The sequence below is a fragment of the Delphinapterus leucas genome, chromosome 9 (genome assembly GCF_059928025.1).
Source record: "Delphinapterus leucas isolate spDelLeu-1000000601 "Yukka" chromosome 9, BTC_Dleu_Yukka2, whole genome shotgun sequence".
Lineage (NCBI taxonomy): Eukaryota > Metazoa > Chordata > Mammalia > Artiodactyla > Monodontidae > Delphinapterus > Delphinapterus leucas.
In genome coordinates, this window is record NC_143137.1 from 35,626,286 (window position 1) to 35,644,063 (window position 17,778).

Here is a 17,778-nt window from a genome sequence, read left to right on the forward strand (position 1 = left end):
GTATCATTTTTGTATTTTATATTAACCAGTCACATTTTTGACATATTATTATTCTTTTGATTTTGATGGCTACATAACAGTCCATTACAGGAGTCATCATAATTAATTTAACAAATATCATATTTTGGACATTTCTGTTGTTTCCAATCTCCCCCCCCCATAGGGAATAGTGCTATATTTATATCTTTATGTGCCCCTCCTGACATTTCTTTAAAGCAAAGTCCTAAATTTTGAATTCCTGGGTCAAAGATTATGAAAAAAATTGGAAAGCCTCTTGTTACTTATTACCAATTTACTATTTATAAAGATTATACTAATTTAAACTGTCATTGAATTGTATGAAAATGGCAGTTTTCTCTACTACTAGATATTAGTATTATTGTAAAACACTCCTGAACTGGTGAAGGAGCTCAAGGAGTAGAAGATAATAAGGACAACTAGATATCTGGATATTGCTTTCATCTCATGGAGGTCAGCAGCATTATTTCAAGACAAAGCACACATTGCCTAGGCTCAGAAGTCACCAGCTCAAACTTGTTGGGAGTTAGGCAGGCAATTCACAAGTCGAGGAGGGCTTGGCAGCATGAGTGTACCAGGCATCTCCAGAAGGAGGAAAAAGACAAAGCTGCAAATGGAGATTCATGGGAGTCAAACTACCTTTTCTCAATTCTGTTTAGAACTTTCTCAATCACAGAGCTTTTGGATAGGAGGAAATGTTAGATAACTTAAACCAACCACTTCACGTTACCAACAAGGAAAATGAAATCCAGGAAACTTCAGGGATTATCAGAATACTCAGAGTCAGGTAATGGTATAATTAAAGCAGCACTCAAGGTTGGCTGACTCGCAGCGCTAAGCACCTTTTACTGGACGATGCTTTGATTTGGCTTTGGGTCAGGATAGTGAAAGTACACAGTCACACAGAAACCCAGAACATGAAAAGACTCAGAGAGACCTTACAGGAAATCAAGTTGTTTACTTCAAGTAAATTATTTCTAGTAGGCATTTACTTGATTGCCTCAAAAGTATACCATCATGAATTTATTCTCTCAGACTGGCTGAAGAGTAAAGACTGACAAAGATTGAAGACAATGGGAATGCCCACAATAGTGGAGGTGACCACATGGGTAGGTTAAAGCCAATGGCCATACAGTTTAAAATAAAGGCAATACACACATAATTCATGAGACACATAGATCCATTATATAAGATCAAGTTAGAAGGCATCATTCCTCGAGCAGTATCAACTTTAGACAAGATACAATGTATGTGAAAAGAAATATATATATATATAATATTATATTATATATTATACACATATATAAGCAACACACATACTTTTTTTCTCTTCTTGGAGGCAAGAATAATATAAAAAATAAATACCTGAACAAGATACAGGTAGATACAAGTTAGGTTAACAAGATACAAGTTAGGTTAACAGCAAAATAGAAAACTTTTTGGCAAAGTCTTAGTAACTATTACTTTATCCTGTGGGAAAAGCTCTAGGGTATTGCAAAGACCTCCAAACTTGTAGGTCAAAGGAATTAACAAGGGAAATGTTAAATTGCTTCGCTTTCACCTGCCCTAAATTAATATTCACCACACCCCACAAGAGAAAACAGCTATTAATAATATTTTCCCATCCTTTTCAAAATAGCTTAAACATGTATTAGACTGTTTGTCAAGCCAAATAAAGCAATTTTGGATGTGTATCAGACACTCAGAAAATGCTTTAACTCTTTCAGTAAAAATTTAATGATCATACAACAGTCACAGTTGTTTTAGATATAAAATGTTCTAAGGATGACATCTAAATGGAAACAGATTTATAATTCAGGAGATAGCTTAATTTCTGACTGTAGCACTTACCCTCTTAGTGTTTAAATAATGAAACTATTATTGTCCATTAAATAAATCCTCATTAACATTAAAAGTCTCTTATCTGACCATCTTACAGCTGTATATCATTATTAGGCAAGCATGTGGCTACAAATTCGGTTAAGCCAATTGATGAATATTTTGACTAAACATTAAATATTGATTAGGATTGCTAAAATCTAGGTAAATGAAAAATAATCCTTCAGGTAGGACAGATTATTTACATGGGCATAACTGAGGGATAAATCTCAATCTGTTATTTTCATAAGCTGGGACAGAACTGTTCTGCCATTGATGATAATCAAGGACAGACAGTTTGGGAATAACAGAGCCTGGAGAGGCTAAATTTGGGTTCAGACATATTTAGTATCAGGTGGCAGGAAGATAAATATCAATGGGGGCATAAACTGTGGAAACTAACCTATGGGGAGAGTAAAGGCTAGAGAAAATTTTGATGGTCACCTAAATAATAAAGTCTTTTAAAAATAATTGTAGATCATCGTGAGAACTGTAGAATCGTGTGCAATAGGGTAAGCGATGACATTTGCAAATGTGGAAGATAAAGTTTTAGATAATCATGAGTATACACAGTTGCACATACTGTTCCTCAGTTAATTCTGAAAATATTCAAAGAAGTTGATCAATAATATCAAACCATAAAGTACAGAGATCATATTTGCTAATAAAATTATTTGAGTACTTTTTTTCTTTTATGGGGGATGCAAATTAACAATGAAATGCCCATTATTCAGAAGTAAAAGGCAAACTGAAAAGACCGAGTGATCAACTGAATCTGTGAAAAATAAAAATATGATCAGAGGGGCAAGAATAGTCATTTATCATGTCAGCTCAATTCTAATAGTTATATCTGTGAGTTAGAATGTTAAGGTCACCATTTGATATAGAAGAAATTGGAAACCGCCAGTGAGAGCAAATGTTCAAGAGGTCAGTTCACATTAGATTTAAAGGTCTTTAACAACTGTGTGCAGATCGCATGTAGAAGGTGATGTAATATCTTCCCCTGTGAGGTTATATTAATAAAGTCGTCAACCTCAAGTGGAGAAGCAAAACTTCACAGTAATATGTCAAAAATTGTAATGCCAATTCATCTGTAAAAAATTCACTATGTTATTAGCTACGTTTTTTGGCAACTATTTTTGCCGCTTATTTGTGTTAAAGGTTTTTATGAGATGTGGGCTCTTTCTTTCTGGCTCAGTTGATCTCTTGCATGACACTGAATCTAACCTCACAGGTTGCCAAAGTGGTGCTATTTCAGAAATGAGTACCTATTCTGAATAGGCTGTCTGGAGGGGAAAGCCTATTTCTACTAAACAATCAGTTTAGACTGGAAATCCAATGAAATCTGGGTATATATCCTAATATTTTATAGCATCCCAATGCCTTTAATGAGTTTTCATTTTAGAAATTTCATACTATTTAATATCCTATGCATTTTTAAAGTTGGACATTCACAGCAGAAGGAGTTTTAATTCAATTCTTTTCAACAAGTGTTGAATGAGTATTCACTATGGCCAAGGCTCAGAGTAGGAATTTCAGAGATACAAACAGGAATGTGGAAAAAAAAAAAAACAAAACTTCTTTCATTATGCTCACCATCTCTAGAGACAAGAAGATGAGAGAATGGAGAAATAGTTACATGCAGAGTAAAATTGTAATGTTTGACTTTCCAATACTGTTTTACATGTTTTATTATTTCCTGTGACTTTTGGGGGGTTGTTTTCAGTAAATCCTCCGATCAAAATTACAAAATAAAACACTTAAGCAAACATAAGGATCTATGTCTCTGACTAGAAGATATTATGTAGGAAATTTGAAATAGTGAAGAATTGGAAAACTGTTTATATTTGGTCCCAGAATTGTCTTTGTTCTTATGTATAAATAGTCTTCTCATACTGCCCCCCAGGAATGCATGAACTCCAAACAAGACTTTGAAGCCACATCACAATACGCAACCCACAAGTCACTGGATAAGTTGCTCTCTCAACTTGCTCAGTTGCCCTCCATTCTACAACAAAGACAGCAACAACTTCAATATAAATAGTACTGAAAGCAATGGTATGGTCAACTTTGTGATTTAAAAAACTCCTGAGCTGTAAGACATAAATTGAAATAGTGTTTTAGTTTCAACTGCATGAAGTAGTAAAGGAAAGTAAATGCTAGGGAAGAGTGTGAATATATTCATAACTAAATTACAGTAATATGAACAGCAAAGTAAGACTTTATCAGACTTTGTATTACGAACAATCTTCTTGAAAATATGTTAGTCATCCCAAATCCAGGAACAATATATTGAACAGGCAGGATTTGGCTAAGCATGTTTTTAAGGCTTGATAATACTTTGCTCCAGGTAGAATGACATATAACCTTAACTTAGCATAAAAAAAAATATTATTCAGTTTTGTGCATTATTTTATTTAGGTATGACAAAATTTCACGTTAATTAAAACTTTTTAGGGCCACTATACAACGGGCAAACAAGCCAATATAGAAAGATCTTACTTTTTATTATTAGACAAAATGATACATGCCTACTTTAACAAAGAAATCTAATTTAAAAAAACCTTGAATAACAGGCTAATTACTAAAAAATTTTTTAGTTTTTTACTTACTGTTGATGTAATCTCATAAGTATAGATAGATGCTATAATAACTGACTTGATAACTTTGAGCTGGAAGATGAGTTGAGGGATTCTTTGAGAGAATATACATAAACGATAGAGATCAAGATCCCAATAAAACAAAGAAATTTTAAAAATGAAGGGGAATTAAACTAACATATTTTAATATTTTTGTGAGATAGATTCCAAATTTTAATCACATTATCCTATTAGAGAAGTGGTCAAAAATAAACAGAATAAGATTCAATAGAGAAAAATACCAAAAAATTTAAAAAAAACACACATTGCAAGAATGAAGATAAAAATTACATTGTAATGCACAAAGTACTAGACACTACTTGTCAAGCATAATCAACCACTAGCCAATAATTTAACCAGCTCAGATGAAAAGGGAAAATTAAAAAAGGAGCAAAGATATTTAACTGAAACTTTCTGTTTATTACTTCCAAGTTGACTGGGGTTCATTCATTCATGCACTGTGCCAGACAATGGTACTCTTAACAGTGGATAAGACCAACACGACATCTCTATTCATGGAAGTTATAGTCTACAGAGAGAAACAGTCAATATTTGAGTAATCAAATGAATATTCAGGTAATTAAGAATACTGATGAGTGCTATGGAAGTAACAAACAAGGTATTAAGATGGAGAATAATAAGTGGCTGCCTGATTTAAACAGGGTAGTAAGGGAAAACCTGTCAGAGGAAGTAATGTTTAAGTTAATATCTGCATGACAAAAAGGAGCTAGAAATCTGAAGGTGTGTAAAAAGGGAGTATTCTAGGCAGAGGGAAGAACAAGAGTCAAAGCATTGAGACAGAAACTAGATTGGTCCCTGGAAGAAGAAACAGTTGCTGTAGCAGAGAATGTATTTAAGCAGAAGAAAGGGGAAAGTATATTTTTACATAAGAAGCAACTTATAGGGAAAGACATATGAATTGACATATCGATAAATAATTATTAATGCAAATAAAACAAATTCTAAAAGTTAACTAGTCTAACCCCTTCCTACTTAATCAAAGTCTCACTTTTCCTATTTGGATAGAACATTCATCCCCTATGACAAGGAAGGAGACTAGACAAGCGAATTCTCAAAAGAGGATATTCCTGTATTCGGTTTTCTTTGTGTTCTACCATATCTGGAATATTTAGCATTCCTGAAATTTATATTTTGGAGGGTCACTGGAAGACCAGAGGCCTATTTATACAGTTTACATAGGTTACATAAAATTTTTAAATTGTTTTTTGTCTTCGAGTTTCTGGAGATGACTCACCAGTTTGGGTGGTCATAACATATTAGACTTTCAAAGAAGTAGCCCAGGGTCCAGAATCATATTTTTAATTTTTATTAAAATTTCTGCTAAACCATGGTCCAAGTTGTCTTATTTTTCTTAGGTACTGTGCCTGTGGGACTTCACTGATTTGCCAGGATGTCCTACTTCAAGCCGATTTCAGAGACAGAGTAATTTGTTACAATTTTAGAAACTAGGTGAATTTGCAGAATTGGGCCATGACATAGTAATATAAATGACTTTCAAAGTAAAACTAAAATAAATAAAGTTTGTGTGTATGTAAGAGAGACAGAGACGGAGACAGAGACACAGAGAAAAAGAGGAGACTCCATTATCAAATATAGAAATTTAGATAAATGATTCTCCCCCCTATTTCCTTTGTCCCAATAGTCTCTTATGTAGTAAGAATTTAGTTGCCTCTTTCTTTATACCGAAAAAAAGGAAAGATTTGAAGAGCAGGGGCTTTAATTTCTATGTGGAAATTGAAATATTGATACCCTGGCCTCTTACTAAGAATTGTTAAGAGGTGAACCCTCCTCCTTCAAACCAGTTCCTTTCAATACATCAAAAAAGACACCTCTTTTAAAGAAAGTGTCAGACAGACCTGAATTCTGTTATCTATTCTCTGGCAGAGGTTTCAGTATGTTCTTAATAAAAGTAAATGCCACCAAAATTTCCGGGCACTATGTTTCAAAGGAAAACATTCAGAATCTCAGAGAAGGTTTATGAGATGGTTACGGGTAGTTAAGCCACGCAAGTCCTAAGCCATGAGGGAGCGTGCCTGTGCTCCCCAGCACTGGGACCCAGAGCATGCAGCCATGGCTGCTGACTGCACAGCTTTCAAAGATAAAATGGAGCATGTGGACATTTAGGTGCTGACTCCAGCTAAACTGGTTAATGACTAGTATCATCTAAATAAGGTAGCAAGCTGAAAGGACTCATAATCTCTCCCTGTGCACAGATTTTAATTAAATAATTATAATATCCTTGTTGTAATTATTTATCAGTAACTGTGCTCCTGAGTATTGCTTCTTTTGCCTTCATCTGTTCTGTCAGCTCAGCTGAACAATGAAATATTTACTTGGCCAAGATGAGGGGAATCTGAATGATTCTTATTCACCACGAAATAATACTTGAAGAACTGTGGCAGTGAGGCAAGATTCTAGGCTCTCCATTTATAACTTTGTATTTTTAGAAGAGTAACCTTGGTTTCCTGATCTGGGATGGTTAGGCTTGACATATACTGTTTTTTTCCTACTTCTGAGAGGTTTCAAGAATATGACCAGAAAGCATGTTTTCTCAGTATCTAGAACTTAACATTACACATTATAACAACGGCATTTAAAAAAAATATGCCATTTCCTATTTTGTGACTGTGGAATCTGTAGTCTATAACATATGTCTCAAATAGTGAAAATTAGGAATGATGCAAAAAAACAAAAATGACTAAGCAACTCTTTGTTGATAACACCCATAATTATTCAAAATAGCAGTGAGAGAACAGACTCATTAAGCAGTGAAGCTCATTTCTGAGTCAAAAGTGGGGCTGCAGAAAATAGAGATGGATATAAACCATGTAAAAGAAAGCAAGATCTTCATAGTAGACTTCCCCTGAGAAACTAACCTTAGTAAATAAGTATTACATTTCTCCATTTCTTCTGGGGGTTCAGGAAGAAGAAAAGGAATTTAACTGTAATATGTGAGATTTAACTTTAATAAAAGAAATACATTATGAGTGTGAGCAGGGTAATAGTAAAGCACTGTTATGCAACACTTGTTAAAGGTCTCTCCTTCCTGTAACCTCCCCAGTCTGCACCTCTTCCCATTCTGATTCCATGTTCCTATTACATAAGGTATTTGAGAAATGTAGCTTGAGACTTCACCCTCTCAACAGACTTTGCATTTAGTGTGAAAAATCTTAAAAACAAGAATACCTCAAAAGCAAAAAGAATATTTGGGGATAATGATATTTAAAAAAATGAGTAGGTTAATGTATTTGTTCAAGGAAGTTCTTTAAGTTTGAATCAAAAAAGTTGTCACCAAATCCAACAACAGATACTTAAGACAAGTCTGACTTCAAGGGTAACAGACAATAAGGAGGACGCAGGGAAATTTATTAAATTGTATTTCCGCACATGTTATGGAAGTGTGTCTGAAAGAGGGTTGAACACAGGAAAATGTAGCTCCTTTAATTTCTCCTAGTAATATCTTGTACTGTTTTGTGTAGAGTCTTGTTTACCTCTTGTTAGAATTATCCCTAGGTCTTCTTATTTTTTAAACTATTATAAGTGATATCTAAACATTTTTACTCTCTAATTTCTTGTTCCTGGCAAATATAAAAACATTCAAGATATATATATATACAGATTTTGCATATACAATTATTTCTCATTATTCACAGTAGTTATGTTCCATAAGGTCACTGAATTAGAGAATACTGAACCATGGAATCCTGGGGGGAATGCAGTTATCTTCTTGTGAACCTCTGGTCACAACATTTTTGTCAATCAATCAATGCATAACCTTGTTTTATGTATGTTTCTACCCAAAAACATCTTTATTTTAATCTATATTGTTGATTCATTAATATTGACTTCACGGTCAACGGCCTTATAATTCACACCTGAATAAAGCTTATCTAACACACATATTTTCTCTATAAGGCACAAGACAGCACTTTAGCTCTATCCTTGGGGGCTATTTTAAACAGCAAAACCACCAAAAAAAGCACAAAATTGCATAAAATATGTCACAGTAGACTGTGAAAAGGACAAAGTCTATAATATGAGAGCTGAAACAAGAAGGCAGAATGTCACCTTGTTTGATCTCAGCTGGGAACATGCGTTGGACGACTCAAATTTTTCACCCTTCGTGTATGTTTACAAATGACCATGAAATTGCTACCTGTACTGATTTTGCTGCCACAAATAAATTTTAACAAGTAGAAGAATTCACAAATATGGAATTCTCAAATAATGAAGATCACCTGTAGTGATTTTGCTGTATTCCCTTAATTCTAATAATTAAAAAAAATTAATATACAATAGTGAATACAATTGTGAATGATGATAGTATTTTGGGGCTTTTTTTTTGTTTTTGCTTTTTTTGTCTTTCCAATCTTTATAAGTTTTATTTCCTTATCTTGCCTTACTCCACTAGATAGCAACTCTGGTGCAGTGTCAAATATAGGTGGCAAGAGCAGGCATCTTCTTCTTAGTTCTAAACTCAGAGGGAAAGCTTTTAATATTTTAGAGAAAGTATAGCATTTGCTGTAGGGTTTGTTGTAGACTCTTTTATCAGTTTAGGAAAGTTCACAAGTCCCCTTTTACTCTTAGTTTAGAGCTTTATTATGGATGATTTCTAAATATTGTCAAGTGGTTTTTTTTGCAACTGTTGAATAATTATATATATGTGATTATAGATACGTATATATGCATTTGTGTATATATATATAAACATATATATTATTTATTTCTGGAATAAACCAATTTGGTTGTCATGTATAATTTTTCTTTATATAACTTTGGATTTTATTTGTTAATAACCTCTTTAGAATTTTTGTATCTATGTTCATGAGACAGATTAGCCTATAATTATTCTTTCCTGCAATGCTTTTGTCAGGTTTTCATATCAAAGTTACTTGCCTTGTAACATGATTTGGGAAGTGTTTTCTCTTTTTCTATGCTCTTGAAGAGTTTCTGTAAGTTTGGTATTACTTCTTAAATGTTAGAAATATTCACTTCTGAAGCCAACATAGCCCAAGGTTTTCTTTTGAGAAAGCCTTCTAATTATATGTTTTTTAAAGTGGATACAGAACTATTCAGATTTTCTATTTCTTCTAATGTCAGTTTTCATAAATTATATCATTCCTTGAGTTCTTCATTTATAAAAAGTCTTAGATTTATTGGCATAAATAAATTCAAGTTATAATTTTAGGTGTATTGCACACATTTTGATAGATGATATTTACATTATCATTTAATCAAAATATTTTCTAACTTCCACTGTGATTTCTTTTATCCAGGGATTATCCAGAAATAATTGCTTACTATCAAAACATTTGGATTTATTTCCAGTCGCTTTTTTGTTATTGATATTCAACTTTATTTCAATGTGTGATTACAATATTAGTTTGAGAATTGATGTGTTTCAGAATATAAATTTTATTTTATATAAGGATTTTATTACATATAAATTTTTTACTTTATATAAAGTAAATTTTATTAAGGATTCATATACACTCAAAAATACTCTGTAGTTGTGTTCAGTGTTCTCTGTATTGCTAATTATGGTCAAGTTTATTTATCATGTTTACCCATGTTTTAAATCTACATATTCTTTCAATTACTGAAGAAGATGTTAGAATTTTTCCTAACTTGACTGTAGATTTGACTGCTTTCATTTATGTTATTTTATAATTTTACATTTTTTAAAGTCTTTGTTAAGTACACCCAAATTTACAATTGTTATCCTTTTTGGTAGAAAACAACACTAGGAAATATTTCTTTTTATTTTTAGTAACTCTTGTTGCTTTAAAATTTACTTCCCCTAATATCAATACAGCTATACCAACTTTCTTAGGTTTAGTGCTTATATAACACAACTTTTCCCACCTGATTATTTTAAATCTTTCTGTATTCTTATGTTTAGGGTGTGCTTTTTGTACTTAGTAACTTTTGCATTTCGCATCTAAAATGACAATTTTTGTCTTTTAATTGGAGTACTTATTTGAATTTTTTAATGTATTAGACTGCATCATATGTAATTGCCATCTTTACAGAAAAATAGAAGATCTGCAATTTTATGTGATTAAATCTAATAATTAGTAATGTATTTGGGTTTAAATCTACCATCTTACTATTTGTTTCCTATTTTTACAAACTTTTATGTTCTTTAATCTCTAGTCTTGTCTTCTTTTAGATTAATCAATTTTATTTTATGTTTTCTCCTACATGAGTGTGTTACTGACACTGTTTCTTACTTTTCTTTGGGTGGTTAACCCAGAGATTACAAATGTACCCTTGACTTTTAAATGTGTAACATAAATTAATACTTTTACCACTTGTCAGATGAGGCAAGGAATTAGGAAAGTTTTACTCTATTTACACACTTCCTCACCATCTTTTGTGCTGTTGCCCAAATTTTACATATTTTTGAACATTTAATAAACTTTTACTTTAGAATAGTTTTAGATTTACACAAATGTTGCAAGAATATTATGGAGTTCCCATATATACAATTTCCCATTTCCCCTTTTGTTACCATCTCACATTATTATGCTACTTTGTCATAATTAATGAACCTATATTGATACCCTATCATTAAGTAAAGTCCATACTTTATTCAGATTTTCTTGTTTTTTTCCCCGATGTTCTCTTTGTGTTCTGGGATCTTATCCAGGATCCACAACATGTTTACTTGTCATATCTCTTTAGGTTCTTGTCTACTGTGACAGTCTCTGAGACCTTCCTTGTTTTGATATCTTGAGGATTTTGAGGAGTACAGGTCAGGTTTTTTCTTTGTTTTTTTTTCCTTTTTTTCTTTTTTTTAAGAGTGCAGGTATTTTGTATAACGTCCTTCAATTTGGATTTGCCTGATGTTTTCCTTATGGTTAAACAGGCATTGCAAGTTTGGGGGAGGATGGTCACAGAGGTAAAGTGCCATTCTCATCACATATCAAAGGTATGATTTATCACTGATAATATTAACCTTGATCGCCTTGCTAAAGATAATGTCTGCCACATTTCTCCAGTGTAAATTTTACTCTTTTTTTTTCTTGCTTTCCAATACTGTACTTTTTAGAAAGAAGTTACTGCACAGAATCCATACTTAAGGAGTACGGAGTCATGCTCCACTTCCTTGAAGGCAGAGTGTCTGTGTAAATTATTTATAATTCTTCTGTAAGGAAAATCTATCTACTATTCCCTTTTCAACTATTCATTCAACCATTTATTTACATAAGTATGGACTCATTGGTATTTATTTTATACTTTGGGTTATAACCCAATATCACATTACTTTGTTACTCAAATCATTACTGCTTTGGCCATTGCGAACTCTTTCAGTTGGTTCCTGTGTCTCTTTGACATATCCCCATTGTATCATTTTTTTGAACAATTCCCTACTTTGTGGCACTACAAGATGATACAAGCTCTTCATGTATATTCCCTGTCCTAGCCTAGAAACAGCCATTTCTTCAAAGACTCCTAGTGTCCTTTATTGGAAGATGGTATTCGGAATCAAGATCTATATTCTGGATATGTTTGTTGCTACTGAGATGCTCTTGATTCCTGTCCTTAGCAGACAGAGCTAGGAAATACATGTGGTATACTGACAGATGTATTTATAGATGTCTGTAATTATTTGTATATGTAACCATCTGTTACATAAGTTAAATATGAGTTTATATTGATGTCCCTGACTCTCATCTAGTACCACATGGTTAATTCTAGTCTTTTCTTATCTGTAACTTCTCACTCCAATCTTAAGAAACCTGGATCCCACTATACATCATCTATTTGCTTATTTGCTCAATCCCAATATACATGTATAGTGATGCCAGAATTGTTAACCTATACTCCCATGGGAAACAACTTTATTAACTAGAGTACAGTGCTTATGTATAGTTTCTTTAATCCTTAGTTTTATAGTCTCTACTTATTTTCTAATTTACTTAGGTTAAATTTTCTCTCACTCCCTTCAATGAAGTTATACCATACACCTGTAACACAGTTAGATTCCTTTGTCACAATATGCATTCCATTATGAAGCCCACAACAGCCAAATTGATTTTTTTAAATTGCATTCATTAAGGTCTTGCTTTTTGTGCTGTAAGGTTCTATGAGTCTTGACAAGTGTATATTCCCCAGTCTTTTACATGTATTTAAAATCTCATCGATATTAGAATTATTTTGTATATTCAATATTCATTTTCATTTGACCACGTATTTACACTCTTCTTTCCTAAGCAAATTTACAAATAAAACAACCCCTGGGTTTTTATGTATAGAAACTGGTCTTATTGTGTAGATTGATAGCTGATTTGAAGCTTGAGGCACAGGCTGGGTCACAAGCATCATAATGTCAGCCTGTTAACTATCACATTTCTCAAACACAGCATCCGGTTACTTTGGACAGGGACTGGCCTGCTGGAACCTGACAGTTCAGTCACTGCCAGCAGTCTTATAATAGCTGATGGAAATTGCAAACAGTAACCTTTTCATTTAACACAGAGAAAGATTCTGTCCAAAAACCTAAAGCCTGAGAGACACCAAAAAAGATTTCGCTCAAGTCAAAGTTAAAGTTCTGGTTTTATTTTTATCTTATTTTTTAGTCTTTTTTCTTTTTTTTTTAAATTAAGGGTGTTTGCAACCAAGTGGATTGTTTGCAAACAACAATACTAAGAACCCTGACACCATGAGCCCTGTGATTAAAAGTCCCGTGTCAACTGCTTTGCCTCCAGCATTAACATCTACATAAGGCCATTCTGATGACATAGGAGTGAAAGGGTACCCTTTTATCACTGGACTACACGAAAGTGACAGGAAGAAATTAGCAGTAAAGGCTTTCAGAAGAATGTTGGCCTCTGGGTATAACTAAGCAACCTCTGAGAAAGTCAGTGGTATTTCAACACTTGAGTACCATGCTTTGCTAGGTTATTTCAGACATTACAAGTAATGTATTGTTTAGTTGTACCCATGTACACCATTAAATGCATCACAGTGTGGCATGGATTCAGCAAGTTTTAGTCATAACATGCCAGCTGGAGAATATTAAGGGGGGAAAAATCTGTTTTCAATTTCTGCTTAATGTTCTGGTGAAAATAATGTAAGTCACTTCTGTGAAAGTATTTACCTTCCAAACACTCTAACTACTCTTCAATAATATAGGTACTAAAAGAGAGTTTTCAGTAATTTAGTGTTTGCTCACTCCCTCTACCTTACTCAGCTTTTGCATTCCTTTCTTACTCTTCATTGATGCATATACGTTTCAACATGTTTCTTTTACTTCTAGAGTTAACCTTAACACTAGACTGACATTGGCAAGTTTACGGAGCAACAAAAGTGTCTTTGTAGGCAAGAATTATACAAACACTGTGACTGTATTTTGCAATCGTTTTCCTGAACATTTTATGGCTATTTAAGCCTCATGGTGGTCTTTCACAATAAGTACTGTGGACTATGAAAAAAATGTGTAAGTTTCATTTTTGCCATTAAAAATAATTTTCATTTGCTTTGCTGCCTCAATCATTAAAATCTACCCAGAGGGATTCCTCCTCATCTACTGAGCATGTCTACTAAGTACTGCTCCATATTTAACTCGCTCTTAGATCACACCATGGCTTGAGAATTCTTTTAATCTCTTTTCCATTTATAACTGTACTGCTTGACCTTTTTTCAGCAAGGTGTCTTGTATATAAAATGTCAGTGAGAGGATTACAGACATGGGACAAAGACATAGTTTAATTAAAAAAGGTCCTGTGAGATTGAAAAAGGTTACTGGCCTAGATCACAAATATTTAATGCCAGATGACTATTTATGAGGTTAAAATAAAAAAAAAGAAAAGATTTACTGGCCATTTGTAGTTGATCAACCATTAAATTTACAAAGATTCGATTATACTTCTGATGAAAATGTTTGCTTTGTATTTACAGTAAATTAAAATGTCTAAGCTATGAGCTATGCCAGTTATAAAATAAAAATTAATTCAAATTCCCTATAAGTGAGACAATATAACAGAGCTATATAGACCTGATTATTTTTAATGTCGAAGTTTGAATATTTAAAAACTCATTCATTGTTCCAAAGTCACGATATGAAGCTATGTATGGATTGATTAAACCCAAGGCATCCATGTAACAAATGGCTTTCCCACTCATTTATCTTTCCATCCAACCTCATGTATATCTACATATATAAAAGTCAAAATATTGAACACCAGTTATTTAACCACTGATTTGAAAAGGATGCCAATTATTCAGAAGGGATACCCAAACAATCAAAAAAGGATACTACTATTAAAATCTAGTTTGACTAAAATGTGTGAAGCCAGCATAATACACAAACATACAAACACACACAGACACACAGACACACACACACAACCTGTCAACATGAAGCTGAAGCTATGTCAACAACTAGTAATTCAGCAAGGAGGATCTTTCTTTGACTTCAGAATTTGATACTAAACCTATACTCCTTAATGATTATAATAGTACATGGGGATGTTGAAGAATGCTAGAGAGAGGTACCAGAAGTTTCATTTAAACTCTAGAATTAGCAGTCTTATAATGTTCTGAAACCAACAATCGAAACTCCTATTCACTAATAAGACTCAAAAGCTTCCAAGCACCAAACATCTCACCTGAGCATTAAGACAGTCCTGGGCTGGGACTTCCCTGGTGGCACAGTGGTTGCGAATCCACCTGCCAATACAGGGGACACAGGTTCGAGCCCTAGTCCTGGAAGATGCCACGGAGCAACTAAGCCAGTGTGCCGCAACTACTGAGACTGCGCTCTAGAGCCTGCGAGCCACAACTACTGAGCCTGCGTACCACAACTACTGAAGCCCACATGCCTAGAGCCCGTGCTCCACAACAAGAGAAGCCACCGCAATGAGAAGCCTGCACACCGCAATGAAGAGTAACCCTGCTCACAGCAAGTAGAGAAAGCCTACGTGTGGCAACAAAGACCCAACACAGCCAAAAATAAATAAATAAAATAAAAAAAGAAAGTCCTGGGCTGCAGTTGTCCAACTTGAAATAAAGATCAAGTTTCCTTAAACCATGAATTAGGGATCTCATTCTTCTTTGCAACCACCTCACGGTATTAACTCTGATCAAACATTTCTTCAGGTGGATGAGAGTTTGCAATTCTTCTGCTGGAGATACTCAAGTGCTTTGTGGACTTATAGAAGGCAAGTTTTGATGTTTTTACATGACTCCAAATTCAAAAATTTAAAAACTCAGATGAAACTCCATAATTAGCATTATATCTATATTTGGATGTTTCAGGTATGTGAATGTTTTAGCCATAGAAGCACCAAGAAGAGCAGCTGTAGGAGAAAAACAAAAAAAACAAAACAGTTTCAATAAATCTGATCCATTCAGTGTCTGCATGAAATATACCCAGGAGGAAATTTCTCATGGTAATCAGGATAAAAGAATGTATTTACTTATTCATTCATTCATTCAACAGATATTCAATTTAATTGGTAATTACTATGTGTCCAGCACTGTGCCAAGTGCTAGGGATAAAATGGTGAACTAAAACATGTATATTTCCTGTTCTCATGGAGTTAAGAGTTTATTGAGGGTGAAGGAGGGACAGATTATTGTCAGAAAAATCATACTAATAAAAGTGTAATTACAAACTCTGGTACATGATACCAAATAAAAAGTACTCTATGAAATCCTGTAATGAAGGAAGTTGATTTAGATCATGGGGTGAGGGGAGTACTGGGAGTCAGTGGTCAGAGAAGGCTCAAGGGTGAGACAGTTATCTGAAAACCATGGAAACTCCTAAGACTTCAGGAGAAGTAACCTTTGTACAGACACTTTTACCACTTAAGAATCACAAGTCTTATACAGAAAAATAACCCCACTATGATGAAGCATTAGCAGAGGCAACACACAAGAAACTTAGGTCCCCAAAATCTGGACTGATAAACAAGCTTAAATATTATAAACTAAGTATTTTAAAATAATCTAAAAATATCAACACAGGAATGGAAACCATAATGTATGATAGGATACCATAACCATAGACAGGAAAATTTGAAAAAGAAGGACCAATCAAAATTTTTAAGTTCATTAAAGAAATAAAATAATTTAATGGAAGAGTTAAACAGATTAGGAACTGCTCAAATGATGTTAGTAAACAGGAAGCTGGATCTGAAGAAATCACTTAATAGATATAAAAAGCAACAATTTCGGGGGCTGGTGAGTCCCAAGTCTGCAGGGCAGGCTGGCAGGCTGAAGACCCAGGGAAGAGTTGATTTGCAGTCCTGAGTCAGAGAGAGTCTAGAGGCAGAATCTCTTCCTCCTCAAATGATCTCAGTATTTTTTTTTTTTTTGCGGTACGCAGGCCTCTCACTGTTGTGGCCTCTCCCGTTGCGGAGCACAGGCTCCGGACGCACAGGCTCAGCGGCCATGGCTCACGGGCCACTCTGCGGCATGTGGGATCCTCCCGGACCAGGGCATGAACCCGCGTTCCCTGCATCGGCAGGTGGACTCCCAACCACTGCGCCACCAGGGAAGCCCGATCTGTTTTTTTCTTAAGGCTTTCAGATGAGTGAATAAGGTCTACACAAATTAGGCAGAGTAATCTGCTTTGTCAAAGTTTACTGAGTTAAATGTTAATCATATCTAAAAATTACCTCACAACAACATCTAGACTGTTTTTTCACAAAACCACTGGGTACCTTAGTATAGCTAAGTCGACACATAAAATTAACCATCACAATGAGTGAATATTGAAAGATGTGGAGGATAAAGTGAGAAAACCCTACATCCATCTGAAAGGTGGTGTAGAAAGAGAGATAGGGAATTAGGAGTGAATCAATATCCAAAGCAATATTGCCTGAAAGTTTGTCAAAATTGAAAGAAAACATGAGATTTTAGAATGAAGTGGCACACGAATTCAGAGCAATAAAATAAAATCCATAACTAGTCATGTTGTTATGAAACTGCAGAACATAAAAGGTAAAAAGAAAATATTCCAAGGTTTCAGAAGAAAATAACAACCATCTAGTAAAGAAAGGTAATTAGAATGAGAGCAGACTGCTTATTGGCATCAAGAGCTATATAAGGTAATGGAAAGATACCTACCAAAAGCTCAGGAGAAATCAGTGAACAATTAGCTTTTATACCCAGCTAAATTACAGGTTAAGAAAGAAGGTAAGATAAAAACATTTTTTTCAGACAAAGTCTGAGAGCTTTTTCAACCTGTGGGCTTCGCTGAAAGAAATAT